Below are 20,589 nucleotides of genomic sequence, written 5' to 3'. Positions count from 1 at the left end.
TCCCACTCCCCCTGCTTGTGTTCCCTCTCTCGCTGGCTGTCTCTATCTCTGTCGAATAAATAAATCTTTAAAAAAAAAAAAACTTCTAAATGGACTGACTGCATTATTTTGTAGGAATATTAGGAGAGAAGAGAGGTGTGAGCTCTTCTCGGCAGTTGGAAACCCTATAAACTCTGTATCTCCGTAGAATTGGAAATAAACTCCCTAAACCAAGTTAACTGATGGCAACGTTTCCACACTCACCCAACCCCTTTAATTGCCTCTTTAAAAATCATAGTTAAGCCCAACTACAAGGCAATAACAATCACAGAAAGTTTACAAATTCATCCATAAAGGCTCACTGTGGAAGACAAAGGGTCTGAGAAAGCCGGGCTCTAACTTCCCTGGTATTTGGCTGCCAGTTGGAAGCAAAGCAAACACACACACACACACACACACACACACACACACACACACACACACACCAGACCCAGGAAGGAAAAGTCAATAGTATTAATAAATCCACCGTGTGTGTTAAAAGCCATGTGGATTAAAGGAAAATGCCCTACCAGTTCTCCTCATTAACATTAGCAAATTCTTGTGTAACTTACATAGCATTAAAGTCTGCAAAATCTGGCCTAATTTCATCTTTGAGGCATAGGCTTCTGAAATGTGCTCTCTTTGGTCTACACATTGACTTTTGATATATTCTATTAGCTGGAAGCTCCAGCATCCTTTATTATGATTCCAGCAGCCTTTGCTCTCTGCTCACAAATAATTGATGCTCCCTTTGCACCAGGCATAGTTTTCAACTGATAAGCAGCAGGGTAATTGGCACCTTCACAGGATATTAGGAAGAAGGAGGGGGGAAAAGATCACACTTTGCAGACAGGAAGCAGACAGCAGAAGGTAACCAAATAATCATGCTCCTGTGAAGAAGGCTAAATTCTTCTGGAGACATATATTTTGCATTTCCCACTGTAAATATTAAGTTTTATATTTATCGATACACACTGTAAGAAAAAAATTGTCAGGTTAGGGTACTCCTTGGGCTTATTAAAGATGAGGCGTTGATGTTACTATTTATTTTCAGTAATGTGCACAGTTTGATATAACTTCTAGTAATACTTAGCATTAACAGTTTATATGTTTTCCATACTCATTGTGATATAATTAATGATGCTGTCATATTGAATGCATGGACATGAATTATTACTAAATTAGAATAGAATTCCTATAGCATTATGTGTAATGCACTGTCACTATAAATACAATATTAATAAAGATTCTACATTACCTGTGCTTAATCTTTTTAAACCTAACCTTTTATTTTAACGAAGCACATTAAAAAGCTCTGATTTTGCCAAAATCGGAGGAAAGTTTATTGCATTTTTAGGACAAAAGGGTGTCAATGCTATTTTGACGGTGGCTCTGGCCATAAATTTTTAAATTCTCTGTCTCCTAGGATAATAACTGAACAATAAGCGCGTATGTGAGAGCAAGTCAGGAGGCTGGGACAGATTGGCTCATTTGTGCTGAGACACTCCATCCAGTCCTGTCCCACCTCCTGCCCCAACCAAGCCTAACGCCTGGCCTCTGATGAAGATTCAAGACTAAATAAAACTCAGTCTCTAAAGTTGGGCCAAAGGTATAGAGAGAGGGGAAATGTGAGGGGGGAAAAACGTGATCTACACTGCCTGCTCTCTCCTCTGATATCACCACCACCAATCACAATTTGCTACCTTCCTACTCCCAGTGGGATCCCACTCAGATTCTGTCATTGTAGGACCTAATCTAAGACCATGTCAGCCTCAGAAGAAGCTGCCATTTGACCCAAATCAAACCCAGATCTGCTGGTCCTAGTACCCATTGGCAAAATCACTTTGGTCCTCCCACCACACAAACTTCTTCCAGTCTTTCCAGTTGACTCCCTAAACCTGGCCACTTCTGCCACGGACCCTGTGCTTTGCTCTTCTGTTAACATTTGACATTTTGTTGTATCTGAAGAGTTTGCTTAGACTCTCAACCCAACCATCAGCAGCAACCCTGGCTCACCCCTACCTCTCTTCCAGATCAACTATGTTAGCAGCTGGATAAACCTCGATACCCCTCTGAGCCAGAATGATAGGCCCTTGAAAAAATAATCTATTCATTTCAGAGACTTCTTTCTCTTAAACTGATTAGCCTGACTACATTGGCTTATTACCTGACTATAGTTTATTTCACAACCATATATGGATATCACACTATGAACCAAGGAATCAGAGATGCAATTTGCTCCCTACCTTCTTCCCTCTCCAGCTGTTCTCATTCTCCTGAGGCACCTGCCACCTAGGTCAGTGGCTATCAAACTTTTTGGTCTCTTAACTTTTTAGAGAGTAAAAAAAATTTACGCTCTTAAACATTAGCATGGACCCAAAGAGCATTTGTTTATGTGGGTTATACCTTTTGACATTCACTGTATTAAAATGAAAAAGAAAATGTAAAAATAGTTATTTATCAGTTTATTTAAAATAACAGTAATCAACCTATTACATACTCATGTAAATGACATGTCTATAAATTATATATTTTCTAAAACCAAAAAAATAATATAAGAGGTGGCATTGTTTTTGCAATTTTGCAAACCTCCTTAATGTCTGGCCTAATAAAAGGTAGCTGGATTCTCATATCTGCTTCGGCGTTCAGTCTGGTCCAATATGGTATTCTGGTTGAAGTGTATGAAGAATACCTGGCCTCACATAGATATGTGTATAGTTAAAGAGAGGAATATTTGAATAGCATTTTTAGATAATTATGAATATTATTTGCTGACACTAAATTCATACTCAACAAATAATAGTGCATTGTGGGAACTGAAACCTTATCAATAAATTTTTCGTACTCAGTACATTAAAATCCATTGGTTTATCTTGTACTCTGAGTGGATCTTTTACTAGTACATGATTGGTCACTTGGAAAATGTTGGTTCACTGAGCTATGTAAATCAAATATTGATACATTTTATTATATAATATCAAAAATCACATTCATCTAAAAAACATATGATAAATCAAAGAAGTTGTGTGATATTCTGGAAAAGCCAAAATTATAGGAGAGACATCAGCTTAGTGTTTGCCAGGGCCCAGGGTGAGAGGACAGAACTGACTACAAAGGAACATCTGAAGACTTTTTGCGTTGATGAAAATATTCCATACCCTATTTGTGGTAGTGAATACATGACTGTCTCTACTTGCCAAAACTCATAGAACTATATAACTAAAAGGATAAATTTTACTATATATAAATTATTCCTGAATAAGTAGACTTTTAAATAAATTACATTCCTTACATAAATTATATCCCTTAAATAAATTACATTCCTCACTATCACCATCTATCTTATCAGAGAAGTATATAAGTACTGGGAGGTTCTCAAGCTCTTGGATCTAAACTTTCCAAAATTCTAATCGTTCCTTGAAACTTTGGATTTTATCTCATTGGTGACAAATACTGTCAGCTTATCACATCTACATTTAAAAGAATCAAGTCTCATTTCTTTAAATTCTGAAAGATTGGTCTCAAAATGATGCCAGACCTGGAACAACTGTGTTGACATTTACACTAATGATGTAAAGCAATGGTGGGTAAAATTACAGATGTGCTAGCACACATGAAAGCAATACCACCAAAGCATCTTGGTAGTCACTATAATCTATACCATCCATGCATTTCCAATTTTTAAAAAGCCAGAGTCACTCAAAAATGCAAAATTATTAATTGTATTAAGTCTTAACCCTTGAGCACATATCTTTATACTCTTCTGAATGATAGAATTAGAAGAATGCAAAGAGCCCTTCTGCTTCATTCTGAAGTACTATATTTGTCTCAAGGAAAAAAAAACATAATATTATTCAAAAAATGTTCTGTTGCAGATGAAACAATAAAGATATTATTAACCTCACTAAAGCCAAGTGAAGGATAGCTTTCATCACACTTCCTCTTGATGTGACAGACTCACTTCATTCATTTTGGAGAAAATGTCTGTCAAATACTGAAGGCTGAAGACCCACAGTTTGTTTATCCAGTAGTTCTTTCAAGTAAAAATGATGTTCCATAGAAAGGGTGCCTACATGAGATTCTAACTCAAATAATCATACAAGTGCTTTTCCCTTCATGTGTGTCAAGACAACCCATAGTTTTACCCACCATTGCTTTGCACCATTAGTATAAATGTCAACACAGTTGTTCCAAGATAAACCATGAGATTTTTAAAAAGTTACTCAATACTTTTGAATATTTCAGCACCACTTTTGTTTGTTGCCAAGGTTTCACAGAAAAGAAGATCTTCTTTGATGATTTGTTGTTGCTGACACTGGATGAATACAAACAAACATAGATTCACCCATTGTTAAGGCAAAGGTTTAAATCTTCAGATGAGATGGTCCTTCAATCTTCAAATACACACAACTTGATTAGTCTCTCAGTTATTGTGTGTGCTTCACTAGCCAATGCAATGAAATAATTTACCAATTGGATGTTTCTGCGGCTATCTCATTCCTAGTTTGAAGGCTGTAACAAAAAGTGTTTAGCTTTTAAAGATCTTATCATATCTACATCAAGATACTCAATTCCTTTTTCTTTAAACTCTGAGTGCTTGGTCCCAAAATGATGCCATACCTGACACCTACTCTTCAAATTTCTATTGCACTATTCAAATACTATTCATAATGTTCTTATGCAACATTCAAAATGTTCTAATGCACATAACATAATACAGTGCGTTATTAACATCACCAAAGCTAAAAGAAACATAACTTTCGGGGCGCCTGGGTAGCTCAGTCAGTTAAGTGTCTGCCTTTGGCTCAGGTCATGATCCCAAGGTCCTGGGATCGAGCCCTGCATCAGGCTCCCTGCTCAGTGGGGAGCCTGTTTCCTCCCTCTCCCTGCCCTTGCTTGGGCTCTCTCTCAAATAAATAAATAAAATCTTAAAAAAAAAAAAAAAGAAAGATAACTTCTATCACTTTTGTATTTATTGTTGTGCCCAGCTTCCTCTCTTCCATGAGTCAGAGAACTCTCTATAGCCAGTGTCGCCTTTTTCATCTTTAGATGTAGATGTTTGCTATGGACTAAAAAAGTTGTTCTTCTAAACCTCCCCATTTTTTAGGCCAACAAGTCATCCTTAAATAGAGATACAATATATTATTTTTTTTCATTTTAGAATAAACTATTAAATTCTAAAATAAGTTTTAGGTATAACTTTTAAGTTTTAAAAGTATTTTTCCAGATTTACAATATTTTTATATATTTTTAAAATATTACAAAACAAGACAATAAAGTTTACTTCTTATTATGTTTCTACATAGGCCAAAAAAACTTCAAAATAATAATTTAATAGATGTTAATGAAGTTATAGATATATACCAAGTGTAATCTGATATTAAGGATAGAGAAGAAGTATTGAAAATATACTGACTAAATGTGTAAAAATGCTCATATTATTACCTTAAACCTACTATCTTAGAAAGTTCTACAAAATACAAAAATAAACAAGCACATATCCCATCAAAGCAATGATACTATCACATGTCTGAACACCTCTGAGAGAATGAGATTGAAAATAACAAATAGTGTCTTACTGCTATTATGAAAATAGTTTTGAGCTGATGAGCCCCTGAAAGGGTCTTGGGAACCCACAGGGCTCCACGGACCACACAGAAAAATACTAGCCTAAGTGACCATGGAGCCCTCCCTGAGCATGATCCATGTCGTTCTACTGCAATTCCTTCCCTCTTATGACACTGAAGGAGCCCAGGCTGCTGAAAGACCTTGGATTGCAGAGTTGTTTGGGAAACAGTAAAGATATTCAAGAAGGTAGCAAAACCTATATCCTCAAAACCTGAGGGGATAGGCAGCTAGGCAGCCAAGGTTAATGAGTGTCAATACTGCCATCACATAGTTCAAGCTAGGAATCTCAGCTTCATCTTGAATCCTCTCTCTCCTTCAATGCCTACAGCAAACACCACTGGCCTCTGTCCTGGTCTGAGCCCTCATTATTCCTTGCACGACTCCTCCTTGAAGCCCCAAGAGTAAGTGTCCTGCCTCCTCCACCACCAGCACTGCTGCCACAGTCTTCCCACACACTGTCTACTAGATAAAGAACAAAGGGAGTCCTTTATAATTAGAACCCATAGACTCCTCACCATATCACCTATGTTTCAACCACTCTAAAAATGCCCCTCTCAAAAAATAAAAATAAATTAAGAAAGCTTCCCATAATGCTGTTCTGCATCTCCTAGCTTATATACATGTCCTTTTCCTTGAATTCCACTCATTCTTTCAGCCCAATTCAAATATCCATTCCTTCATGAAGCCTACCCTAATGCCAAGACACAGCCTGTGTTCCCAACACGTAATAAGCAGTTAATGACCACATTTATCACACTAGATTATCTTTGCTTGTTCACATAACTGTCTCCCCAATCTTCCTGTGGAGAGGACAGAGCATGTCAAACTACATCTAGAGTCCCCACTCTAACCGAGCTCCTGTCTGCTGCACCAGTACATAGCAGGTGCCTAATCCACATTTGTTGAAGGAATTTGATGCCCCAGAAAATGCTGAATGCCCTTCAACATAAATGACCTGTTAATTTAGGTGCATTTCCCCATTTATCTACCTTTCTACTGGCTCCTGTGATACTTTGCTACAATACCGATGCATACAATTGCCAGAACAAAGCCATTTCCTTCAATTGCATGAGATCCTGGCATCCTGTCTTGGGAGTTCTCAAACAACTATGTTTTGGTGATAATATATGGCGGGGTGCTTGTCATGGGATATCTCTATGACCACCACCCTAATAAGCCTATGAAGGAGGCCTCATTAGCCCCATTTCATGTATGAGGAAACTGCAATGCAGAACTAACTGAGCCAAGACAGAGCTGACACTCAGGCCAAGTACTTTCCAACATCAAAGCCCAACAATTCCACCCTGCCGTTAACAGAGAAAGCTGATTCACTCTAACGTCTTGCTCAAATGAGACTTCTCTGATTCTGAAGGATTTTCTCCTGTCGGTAATTTCTTACTGAAGATTAATGAGGGTTTTGGATTTCTTTGCTTGTTCTTGTTTAATGAACACTAAGGAAAATAGTGTGGGGAAAATCTGCCAAAAGTCAGTTCTACTATAGGAAGAAGAGCTCAGAATTAAGGCCTCAAATGCTCTGTTTTTGCTGTTGCATCTGGTTAGTTCATGAATGAAACAGATTAGCCCACAGTTATTGTAATGAGCAGACCCTGGTATCATTTCTGCACTTAATTGCCGTTAAAATGTTCCTTAGAAACTTATGGCAAGGCAAGTATGCACTTTAATTATTGTGATAGGGTTCCAAAAGGTGTAGCATTGTACTTTATTAGATAAGAATGAGCAGTGCCAGTGGAAATAAAGTCTATAACATTATACAACACCGCATTCCCAAGACAAGCACTCTTGTCTGTCTTGATGATGGTGCTGCTGTACTTGTTTTCCAATTACATCTTGAATAAACTGAATAGACCAGGAGGCATGATGAGGGAAATCTACTTTCTCGCAATTACAGTTTATGTTCTGTTTAGAGGTAATAAACATTTTCATTGTCCATGTTTATCTAGTCTTTAAAAGTATGTATGGAAATCTAAAGGCTTGGGGCACCTGGGTGGCTCAGTTGGTTAAGTGGCTGCCTTTGGCTCAGGTCGTGATCAAATGTGGTCCTGGGATCCAGCTGCATGTCAGGCTCCCTACTCAATGGGGAGTCTGCTTCTGCCTCCACTTATTTCCCCTGTCCCCCACCCCACCTCATGCTCCTTCTCTCTCTCTCTGTCTCTCTCTCTCTCAAATAAATGAATAAAATCTTAAAAAAAAAAAAAAGTCCGAAAGCACAAAAAATGCTTTTCATGACTTAAGAAGAGAAACTTAAAGACAGTTGTGGTTTCAGGCTATTCTTGCAAGGAAATGGACTGCTCTGGAACCCAAGCAAGAAGCAGAAATAGAATGCCCAGACCTTTCTGATGTCAACACAATCTGCATGAGATAAGGGATGTAGCACAAATCATCAGTAGACTGAGAAAATATTTCCTAGAAATAGGCAATATGCACTTTCAAGTGTCAAAGGAAAAGACTTCTAGATACTTGTGTTTACATTCTTTTTGTTTGTATTTTCATGTTTTTCATGACCTACAAGATTTACTATTACTAAACACACAATAATATGTTTGGTTTTATATTACAGTTATTTTTTCAAGCACTTTTAATTTTAGGTCTGATTTTTCACAATGGAATTCTTCTGTGAGTAATCACTGATGTCTGTGAATGACAAACACTATGAATGGTGTCGCAGATATCCAACAAGCATGCTGAATGTTTGGACCATAAATCAACTGTCAGGTTTTTATGCTAATTCTGAAAGATTTTTTTAAATTAAATATTAGCAATGACACAAATATATGATGTCTATTTAAGTCATCCATTGGGGAGGCAGAACATTATTTCTAATTGCAATTTGATTCAATATGACAGGACTTTTGTTTCACAGGAAACAATGGGAAGTTTTAAGAGAGCCTTCTTAAAAATTCAGTCAAAACAATATCTGTCCTAATATTTTATATAAGCTATTTTCAAAGAGTTTTCACTATAAACAGAAGTATCAATAATATAAATATAGAAATTAGCCTTATGTTATTTGGATCATAAAAGTGTAAAAGTATATATTTTAGAAACATTTCAAATGGCAAGCTAATATAACTGGTTTTGACTCAGTGTTGTCATGTAACAAAAATAAAATTTAATTTATTTAATTAAGTATTTCAAGTTTCATTTGAAACTTTTTAGGACAGACTAGCCACATTGTTTTTAGAATATATTGCTTATTTTATGCCTCTAACAAATGCTTAACTATTTATATCCCATTTTATGCAAATCATTCTTACAATAGCTAGGTGCTACACATTTCTAAATATTTTATATGCAGCTTTTGGTTTTCTTTTAAAATGTCTTTCAGGTTTTAGGTAATAAATCATAGGTTTTTTCCTTGCTCAGACTACTGTTCTTTTTGAAAATTTAGGATGAATTTTTAATAAGACATGTGAAAAGCAGCTTAAGAAATTTAAAAAAAATCAAAAGCTATCCACACTCATTTGTCTACCTCTACCTTCATGTTTCAAATATTTAAGATAAATATATGCAAGCACTTGAATTATCCACCAAAGCTGCCTTAGCTCTCCACTAAATTTTTTGTAGGCAAATAAAATACGTACACTTCATGAGAATCAGTACAATTCCAGTCTTATTTAGCCAAGTGTCTTTATAAAACTAGAGGATTGAATTAAAAGTATACGCTCTGAAGCAAAACTACAGTCACTTTCTAATTTTACTAATTTTCCTGTTTCAGTTACTTTGCCTATAATATGAGCTAAACAGTAACACCAACCTGTTATGAGGATTAAATGAGATCACGTATGTTACAAAGTTTACAATTCTACCTGGCACATTTTAAACACGCAATATTATTATTTATTAGGGAAATCATGCTGGAATATTTTATTCATTTGAAAATTGTTTACAGGGATGCCTGGGTGGCTCAGTCAGTTAAACATCTGCCTTCAGCTCAGGTCATGATCCCAGGGTCCTGAGATAGTGTCCCGCATTGGGTTCCTTGCTAATAAGCGGGGAGCCTCCTTCTCCCTCTGCCTGCCTCCCCCTGCTTGTGCTCTCTGTCGCTCTCTCTCTGACAAATAAATAAAATCCTTAAAAAAAAAAAGAAAATTGTTTACATATAGATATATATATGTATGTATACATATGATGACTGCATTAAATTTTTTGAATTACCTGAAAAATTATGTTTATTTTCCACTTTACTTTTTATAGGAAACATAGTCCACACCTCCCATTGGGAGTAAGTCTAATCTTGTTGCCATTTCACCAAGTGTCTTTGATAAAATTAGATCATAGAAGTTTCAAGCTTTGTACACATATACACACATACATACACATACACACACATACACACCCAGGTATGTATATATATGTATACATATACACACTTAAACACAAATATATAAATATTTACACTATAAAAAATATATATAAATGTATATACCCACAAACATACATATATATTTGTAATAATCATTTTTGTCTACCATCATTAATTGTCTATTTCCTTGTTGGACTGAAAAGGAGAACACTGTTCTCAGCTGAGGAGGAGAAGCAGACAGATGAAAAATGAGCAATCCCGATCTGAGCAGGGAAAATCTGCATTTTAAAAATGCTTTGAAAGAAGTCTGTGTTCCCCTAGGACATGAGACTCTCACTATTCACTCTGCTCAGTAATACAGTACATCAGTACATGATTTTCCTAGATTAATTACATAGGTATTCAATAATAATGACTCATTAGTCTACCAACTACATCCTTATACCAGCAAGCCCGGAACATACCAACTTCATCAAATGCTACTTAAGGAAATAGCCTACATAGTGATAGATAAATACCAGAGAGGGAGAAAGAGTGCTAGCAACAGTGACTGGGTCCACACAAAGGTTTGATAATTGAATGCCCAAGGGGAGAGTACCTGGCTCTCAGGTTAAAGACAATGGGGTTCTGTTCGTTGGTTTTATCCAACCCTACACACTAGCAGTGAAGCTGTTTTCAAGAAATTGCCCATGAAACAGACCAAGATGGTCTCTTCCTCATTCACTTAGCCTTCATTTATGTTGTTTCACCATTTCCCTCCCAGGTGTTCATTTGAAGCCCGCCCAGTCTTAGAGCCCACCACAAACCTGACCTCCTCCATGAGGCTTCCTGGTCCCCTCTAGCCCACAGTCAAATTTCCCTCTCAATACTCTTATCAGTTATGACCAAGATGTCCTCTCTACTGACTCTTGACCCACTAGCTCTTGTACAGAACAGTCTACTTCAGCAAACAGTGTTGGAGAACTATTGTGTGATTAATATTGTGCTTGACAGTGTGGAGGACAGAGAGGAAGACAGTATTTGAACATAGGCACTTTATATAGCTCTCATTAATGTTTTGAGAGGGATACTATTACCTCCTCAAGATATCAGTGAAAAAACACAGAATCAAAAGAGTTAAACAGTCTGCCAAAATTTGCATATAAGTAAAATAGCCAGAATTTAAATCCATATCAATCTGATTCCATATTCCTTATTTCAGAAGTTACAGATACATGGTCCAAGAACTAAGTAAATAAGTTTTGTTTAACTGGCATGGTGTTTTCCTATTTAAAAAAAAAAAAAAAGGATGTATGACTTCAGGTAGGGGTGTACTTTCCAGTTCTCCACAGGCCCCACCCCACCTTATTGTCCTGTGTTCACACACCAGGACACTTCTTTATGCTATCTGCATGGCTCCTAATTGCAGTTCAGCTTACTCCCCTGCTACTCCCTCTGATAGTCTGTTTTGTCTCATGCTTACAATCTAGTAGGGAAGAAACCATAATATAAAATGGAAAAGAGATATACAGAGATTCTCAAAAGAATGAGGAAATTTTCCTAGATACAGGATGATGAGTCTTGAAGGCTAAGATTTTGGAAGGAGGAGCTTGGAAAAGAATGCTACAAGGCCAAGAAATGGGAGGAAAAGGTCCAATTGGTAAGAGAGGAAAGTATAGTCAGACTTGGAAAGCAGGAGTTTGCTAGTTTGATTTCACCTGAGAGTGGGGTCTATTAAAGGCAACAGCAAGAGAGAAAGCTGAAAAGGTTAGTGTAGCTTGAACTCGGAAGATTTTGAATGCCATAATCAGCAGTCTGGATGTTATTCTGTCAAAATTAAGGTCTCATAAAGGTTTGTGAGAAGGCTTACAATTGGAACCAGATTTCAGAAAGAATAATCTGGCAGGAATGAGCAGCAATTATGTGTAGGGAGAAATGGGTGCATGGAAGAGCAGGGAAACAAAGGATGCAACCAGCTGTTTGTCTGGATATGAGATGTCAGAGCCAGAACCAGGGAGTAACCAGGAGAATGGCAGGGCCGTGGGGGTCGACTGAGAAGAACCTTAGGTGAGAGTCCCATGGCCTGGCTTCCTCCTGCTTTGTGTGTGAAGCACTCCACATTTATGCTCAAAAGCCATCTTATTTAAGATGCCTACCCTGACCACCTGATATAAACTAGCTCTCCCATCCTACCCCAGCCTCCCTATCCCCCTAGTGGTGCCTTATCTTTCTCCGTAAACTTTATCATCGTTTGACATACTATATACTCCCTTGTTTATTTGTTTACTGCCTGGCTCTCCTGATAAGTTAAGCTTCAGACAGGGACACATGTCTGTTTTATTCCCTGTAGTATCTCCAAAAGTGCTTGGCACATAGAAAGCATTAACAAATACTTGTTAAATGAATAAATAAATGAAGTCTTCCTGAAGGCTTAGTGTCTTCTTTCCCCATATAGACCACAAGACCAAGAGTCATGTTTCATAGTCTTGCACACATCACAGATGTGTGCACTTACCTAGGCCCTGTCACCTACAGACTGTGCTACAGCCAAACCCCTACCTAGTCCTCCAAATAGATGTCAGTCTCTTTGCTCACCTGCACTCTTTGCAAAGGTGATGAGCTCCTTTTGATATTGTGCCAGTCATGTGGCATAGCAGCAAAGTACTAACTGAAATAGCTGTTTCAGGAAACACGTCATGAATCCCAAATTGGACTTAAGCTGAGCCCACTCTGTGCCTTTCCCGTATAATATTTATCACAGTGTAATTGATCAATTATTAGATAACTTTTTGTTTATGAGACTTGTGGTTCTCACATCTACCAGGTCCAAATTTCTGTTTTATGACAAATATTGTCTAGCACCGTCTTTTAATAACCTGAAATGAAACTAATGGTTAATGTAACGTATCGACATAAATATTTTTTTAAATCAATAAAGTGCCCTAACTTTAATATAAAGAGAAATAAAAGGAAAGTAATTTGTAATAAAATACTACATATTTCAATATATGAATAGTGTAAGATGACTACAATAGGACACCTAATGAAGTCATCAGGTGCTCACACCTGTAGGTAGAGTCACTATAAATGCAATGCTACTGGTGCAGACTGATATATTAAATATCTGAATATGATGAGCAGCCTTCATGATTTGATTTTCTAAATAGTGAATACTTCTCCTTAAAGATCAATGGTGATTCACCCATCAAGAGAGGAACCAAGAAAAATTAATGCTGACAGATGCTTGAAAGCATAAAACCAAGGGAAATTCATCATTTTGAACCACTTGGATGAGCTACAGAACCCCAAGATGCTTAGGAAAAGAATTTATTGATGCAGGCATATACATGGCCTGTTTTTTTTTAATTTATTATTTTTTATTTAAATATATTTGACATATAACATTGTGTAAGTTTAAGGTGTACAACATGTTGATTTGATACATGGTTATGTTGCAGTATGATTGCCATTGTACCACTAGCTAGCACTTCTATTGCTAAATTCATAAAAACAGAGAATAAAATGGTGGTTACCCAGAGCTGGGGGTGGAGGTATAGAAAATGTGTTTAAGGGTACAAAGCAACTAGTAGAGAAGCAAGTTCTGGAACCCTAACGCACATACAACAATATTATAAACATCAAACCTGCCGAAAGACTAGATCCTAATTATTCCCACCATGCTCAGTGTTTTATATGTATATAGAAATACCTGACAGCCTCCAGCCAACCTGACCTACAAAACTAGAGCAGTTTTAAGCTTTTGTTGTTGATTTATAAGTGCTTTCTCAATAAAATATAGTTTATTTAAACAGTTTAAAACATTTAAGCCAATCAGAACCATTGATCCCTTTTTAAAAAAATATTATGTAGCTCCACTTCACTATCCTAAAAACAAAATTCATAGATTATATAACCTACCACACATGTATTTCCAAAATTCAATATAATGCTGTAGGCATAGTATATCATAAAGGAGAAATAAAAGGAAAATAATTTGTAATAAAATAATGCATATGTTTATTATTGCATAAACGCTTGGGCACGGCTGTATTAGAAGACATAACCAAATAGTTTGAAGTTTGTGCTATACATAGAATTGCTGTGAATATGATAGTACAAATACAAACTAATCCAAGTGTTTTGAACTAGAGGCTCAGTGCCATGGGCAACACTCCCATTGGCAACATAATTTTCCCTAAATGGTGAACAACTTTTGGTAAAATTGCAAACAAAATGAAATGTAGCCTTTCCTAGATTTACAGTCATATTTTTTGAAGAAAAAAATATCAGTACCAAATTCAAAATAGAATTTCCAGATGATCCAGTAATTCCACTTCTGGGCATCATATCCAAAATACTTAAAAGCAGGATTTCAAAGAGATATTTGCACACCCCTGTTCAGAGCAACACTGAATATTCACAATAGCCAAGGGATGGAAGCAACCAAAGTGTCCATCAAGAAATGAATGGATAGGGGCACCTGGGTGGTGCAGTTGTTAAACGTCTGCCTTCGGCTCAGGGCATGATCCTAGCGTTCTGGGATCAAGCCCCACATCAGGCTCCTCCACTGGGAGCCTGCTTCTTCCTCTCCCAGTCCCCCTCCTTGTGTTCCCTCTCTCGCTGTCTCTCTCTCTGTCAAATAAATAAATAAAATCTTAAAAAAAAAAGAAAAGAAATGAATGGATAAACTGTAGTGCATGTATACAATGGAATATTATTCAGCCTTAAAGAGGAAGGAAATTATGACATGTGCTATAACATGTATGAACATTGAGGATATGATGCTAAGCGAAATAAGGTATTACAAAAAGACAAATACATACGGTTACACTTCTATATACTATCTAGATTAGTCAAATTTATAGAAAAAGAAAGTAGAATGGTGGTTGCCAGAGGCTGGGGGAGGGGAAAATACAGTTTAATGGGTATAGCGTTTCAGTTTTGCAAGATAAAAAAAGTTCTAGAGATCGGTTGCACAACAATGTGAATATACTTAACACTAACAAACTGTACAGTTAGAAATTATTAAAATGGCAAATCTTGGGGCGCCTGGGTGGCTTAGCTGTCAAGTGTCTGCCTTCAGCTCAGGTCATGATCCCAGGGTCCTGGGATCGAGCCCCATGTCGGGCTCCCTGCTGGGCAGGAAGCCTGCTTCTCCCTCTCCCACTCCCTTTGCTTGTGTTCCCTCTCTTGCTGTCTCTCTCTGTCAAATAAAGAAATAAAATCTTTAAAAAATAATAAAAATAAAAAAAATAAAATGGTAAATTTTATGTTGTATATTTTTATAATAAAAATGATATATATAATAAAACCTTACCAAAAACTACTTAGTTTTAGATATAAAAGAGTTGGGTCCTAGACTCATTGGAAAGAGCTTTTTTCATCTGCTTGAAAGTCATGTAAGATAAAAAATGATTCTGCATTGTGTAGATCTGTCCTGCACATGTAATACAGACATCTAGTTTCTCTCACTGCTGCCCACCCAATGCCTACAGCATCTACCAAAATTTTAACAACCCAAAAACATCTCCACAAATTTTCAAGTGCTGCTTATGGGATGTAACTGTGTCCATTAAGTTGAGAACCATAATGTTAAATGAGACCAGGGATCTCATGTCCTTGCGTCTTGCTTATAATTGTATGCCCAGAACCTAGCAAAGGTTTAATGCATGCTACTAAATGTGCTTAATGAACAGCAATTGCATAAATAAATGAAGATGTCCCTGAGAATGAAAACTGTGTTTTGTTCATCTTTGGACACCACCCTCCCAACCCAACGTTACCTAAGACAGTGTTTGGCATGTTGTAGATGCTCAAAAATATTTGGTTTTTCACTTAACAAATACACAATGCTGCATTGTTGAAAAACTACACAGTCCCTACCCTTGTGGAACTGATTGGAGCAAAAGACAACTGACAACAGTCTAACATAGCCAACCCTTTATTTTGGTCCCAAGTTAACAGTAATACTAGTAAGGGAGTAATAACAGTAGAGATTGTAGTAGCAGCAATATTCCTAAAAATTACTATTTCTACCATGAACTATTACTTCTAACATTAGTTGCTATTTGTAGAGTATCTATAAGGCAGCAAGCATACAGCTTGCAGTAACTCTTCTAATTCTGACCCAGTTCCTATAAACTCTGTATTACCAGAGACCTGCTTGCTGCCACAGCATCATTGCCCAACAATTCACTTTCCCACCCTTCACTGTACATTCCAGCTGAGACTGAATTTCTTTCAACCCTCAAATACTCCATAGTCTCTTGTCTCTGAACTACACATATGCAGTCCTGCTTCCTGGAAGACCTGTCATACCAAACCTGCCTAGATAGGTCCTACTCATCTAGTAGATATTACTTCCTTTGGGGAGACTTCTCTGATCCTTCCCCAGTGCCCCTCTTTTGTGCTTCCATAGCACCTTGACCTTCTTCTATAATAGCACTCATAGCACTGCATTGCCTATTTATTTATCTGTATCTCCGTTAAGAGTATAAAATCTGTTAGATCAGAGACCACATTTATTTTGTTCACCACTGTATCCTCTGTAAGGACAATGGAATCCCCTTTCAGTCTCTGAGTTTCTCTTCTCTGCCTTCTGTATGCTTCTGTTTCTAATAGTCTGTGTTTGCAACCCTGTTTGGAGAACTAACTTTAAAAGAATGGAGCCATTATGCCTTTACAAAGATCAGGAAGCATCTGGAGCATATATTCACCCTTCATCTGTAGGACAGCTTTTACTCACTGACTGATTGGTCCTGGAGTATGGAAGCCCAGCTCCCCTTGCCATAAGTTGGAAAAAAAATACTAGGGTACGACTTATACTCCAGGTTTTCCTATGGAATTAGGCTGAAACTACCCTCTGCAAGACGTGGCCTAAAACTGCACCTTGCTAGGCCCCTTCTTTGGCATTTCCACCACTCTGTTACAGGTTTCTTCTGGAAGCATTTCTTTGTAAATCACTTCCATGCAAATCTTTGCCTCAGGATCTGCTTTTGGCAAGCCCAACTAAGACAACCCCTAAAAAACTAGTAAAACACTATGGAATAAAATGATATGGAGCAGAATTCAGTAAGTATTTGTAAAATTACTCAATCACTAGTAACAGAATCCGACAACGTAGGTATGTTTCTCCCCATTCTACAAACTAGGAAACTGAGGTTAAGAGTAATTACATATTTATTCTAACTCACACAGCTAGTACTCAGAAGAGCCAAGAGCCAACCCCAGGCCCATCTATGGCTCCAAACTGTTTTTTGGCAATACTGCATTCCTCCTGGCCCTAATTCAATGCTTTGGGAAACAGAAGGGATGCCATACCTCTTGGGTCTCTTCAGGTACTGAATTCCCTTCTAGTGGTAGCTTCTCCCAGAATCAACATTCACTCAACAAAGAACCTTCACAGCCCTGGGAAGATATACTGCTCCAACCTGATTTATCAGGTGACATTTCTAGAGTTCAATCCTTGTTATCAACTATCAGGAAATATTCAAAGTGTCAAAGCCAAATAGAGATCTATTCCCTAACACAGAACAAGGGGAGGAAAATTTGCAGAAGTGTTCCATGGTATCAGGCTTTGCCAAGGAGAGGGAGATAAAAAGTAATAGCCTAATTTTCGTTAAGTGATTGCTCTCATAAAGTAAAAGAGAACTTGTCCTTACCAGGACATTAACCCTGCATTGCTCAGACAATTAAGGAAAGTCATAAATTAATCCATAATCATAATCTGAAAAGAAATCTTATCTTCGCACAGAGGGTAAGAAAAGGAGAAAGTTATCTTGGAGAAGATGCTTCATGAGTTCTATTTTGCAAGACAACCCGTAACCCTTATGTCTTTATCCTCACAATTCTCTTCCTTATTTATCCCCATCACGTCCTCTCATCTTATTTCCTCTTCTCCCTCTGCTCACTTCAACTTAATATCCCCCACCCCAAATCCTCAGATCTCAAAACTTAAAAATGAAAAAAGAGAATATTCCTTTATCCACTCTGAAAGAATATTGAATTGTTTTAATATGAAAGTTCATTCAAAGAGTGTAACTTTTCCACTAAAAACTATAGAGATCCTTCAGGGCTAAACAGAAATGAAACTTGAAAATGAAAATAATAAAATGATTATGAAATTGTGGGGTATTATCTTTGATTCTATTTTTATTTCCTTTGTTATTGTTAATTATAAGATTTAAATAATAGATACACATTTGGAAAGAGAATAAAGGAATCAAGAAAGCAGAAGTGAGAAGGTTCTGATTGCCTACTCTGTGCTAAGCACTACAAAGATAATTTATTGAATCCTAATCATAAATCTGCCAAATAAGTATGGTTATCCCCATTTTACAGATGTTGAAAGTAAAGATGAAGTCTTATTCTCTTTCACAGCGAGGATTTAGTGCCAGCATTATTTGTCTACAAAGACCAAGCTTTGGGCTTTGAGATGAGGATGACCAGGGAGAAGAGATGGATGATACACACAAAAGGCTTAGAAAACACTTAAATAAAGCTCCTGCCATTCCATAGTCCTCTAGTAAATAATAATGTTGAAAGGAAGATCATTTATGAATCTCTTCTAGCAGATGATGTTTTTCTTACTAGAGTCTAGAAGGGAAGCAAGTGAAGAGAATGGGACAAGAAAGTCAAGGCCTTGGGGCATGAAGAAATCCCTAATATTAATAGAAATATTAACAGATATGATTCCCCTTTATCCTTTTGCCCATTAGACAGTTGGAGTGCATTGCCTCAAGTGAGGGATGACACAGCAAAGTGGATTTTTGGTATTTGATATTCAAAAGTCTAGGTCTTGGAAAACAATAAACCTTCAGATGCATAGGTAAGAAATTTGGGAGAAAATGGGATAAGAGTGAAGCTTTTGTTCCCTAGACAGGATCCCATGGACTAGCAGGAGGGGAGAGGACAGAGGACAGGATGAGTTAGAGAAGTATTTGTGACCCTGTATACAGGAGTGGGGTCAGTGTCCAGAGACTTCGATACAGATGACAGCACTGGCTTCCAAAGTGCTGCCAGAGCCTCCAGCATCTCCACTCCAGGGTCCTTCACTGGCAACTGCAGCCCCCCTATACCACAGTGACACTATCCTCAAGAATGAACAATGCAGAAGACTTGGAGTCTGAGAAAGGATGAGGGTTAGAGGCAGGGCAGGCTGATGACCTGCACTGCTTCTCACCAACACTGCATCTGGTCCCTTATGGACCCTTAGAAAATAGACAGATGAGGAGCATCAGCAACATGCCCCCAAACCAAGCCCTTGATACAAACACAATTTTGTGTGTTGGGGGGGGGTGAAATTCATGTTGAATTTGTTGCTTCTGGTGTTTTTGAGCCAACCTGAACAACTACTTAAACAAAACAAATAAAGTAGGATGACTTTATAAAGAGGACAAAATGACTTCAAAGTATTTTCTAGTTTCCTGGCTCCCCATAAAACAGCAGAAAATATAAAGCATCTCTGCAGATTTTTAGGGAAATTTTTAGTGGAAGATTTAATATTACAATTTCTGCACAGAGTCAGTCCTTGGATTTCTCTTTGATAAGATTCTAATGTTTGAGTTTGCATGGGTTGTATGTTATTTCTAAATAGTGGCAATCACTTGTTTTTAAGCATATTAATTATAGGATCCTATATCATATTCATATATATCTCTACATATCTATACAAATCATTTATATGTCATAACAGCTCATCTATCTATGAAATATACATAGCACAATGTGAACAACTGGTAAACATAATAATTGTAGCATGGCAAAACTACTAACTCACTATACTGTTAATTTGTAATTCCCTTTTATAGTTTTAATTTGCAATTTTCTCTTCAAGAATAAGGTTGAACATGTTAGGAGCAATTTGTATTTCCTTTCCTGTGAATTATCTGTTCATATAATTTGCTCATTTTTATTTTGGGTTATTGGTCTTTATCTTACTGATCATACAACTTTCAAATGATAAGAAAATAAGCTCTTCATAGATACTTTACCCAGATTTTCTTCTAACTTTTTTTATGGTGTTTTGTTTCCCAGGTAGATATATTTTTTTAATTTACTGTACTCAATAGTTATCAATCTTCCCTTTCTGTTATGTTGTTTAGATTACATTTACAAAGGTCATCCTCACTCAAAATGGTACCCCTGTTTTGTTCTAGTATACTATGGCCTCATATATATAATATTAATATGTAAAAATAATATAATATAATTAATACAATAATATACACATACATAATTACATATTTAAACCAGTTGAAATTTATGTAAGTTTAAGTGAGATAGAAATAAAATTTAGCTTATTTTCTCCAGATGAATATCCAATTATCTTAATGCCATTGCTAAATTCCTATATGTATTTGGGTTAATTTCCTATATATTATCTTCTTTAACTCTTTTCAACAGTCTTGTAAGATAGATATTGTTACAGAGAAAGCTACTTGGGGCAGAGAAAACTTGTATCTTAGAGTTAGGAAAACACAACAGTAATAGAATTATGAATATGAAGATGAAATAAATCTGATACCATGACAAATGCATTTGTATTAAATAAAAGCTTCATAAATTAATATATTTCACTGTATTTATAACACCTCTAGCCAAAAGAAATAATAAATGTAGTAAATGCCTTGTTAAAAAAT

Source organism: Ursus americanus, chromosome 36, assembly GCF_024610735.1.
Source record: "Ursus americanus isolate L20-20 chromosome 36, mUrsAme1.1.p, whole genome shotgun sequence".
Classification (NCBI taxonomy): domain Eukaryota; kingdom Metazoa; phylum Chordata; class Mammalia; order Carnivora; family Ursidae; genus Ursus; species Ursus americanus.
The sequence above is the reverse complement of the archived record's forward strand: the minus strand, read 5'-3'. Positions refer to the sequence as shown.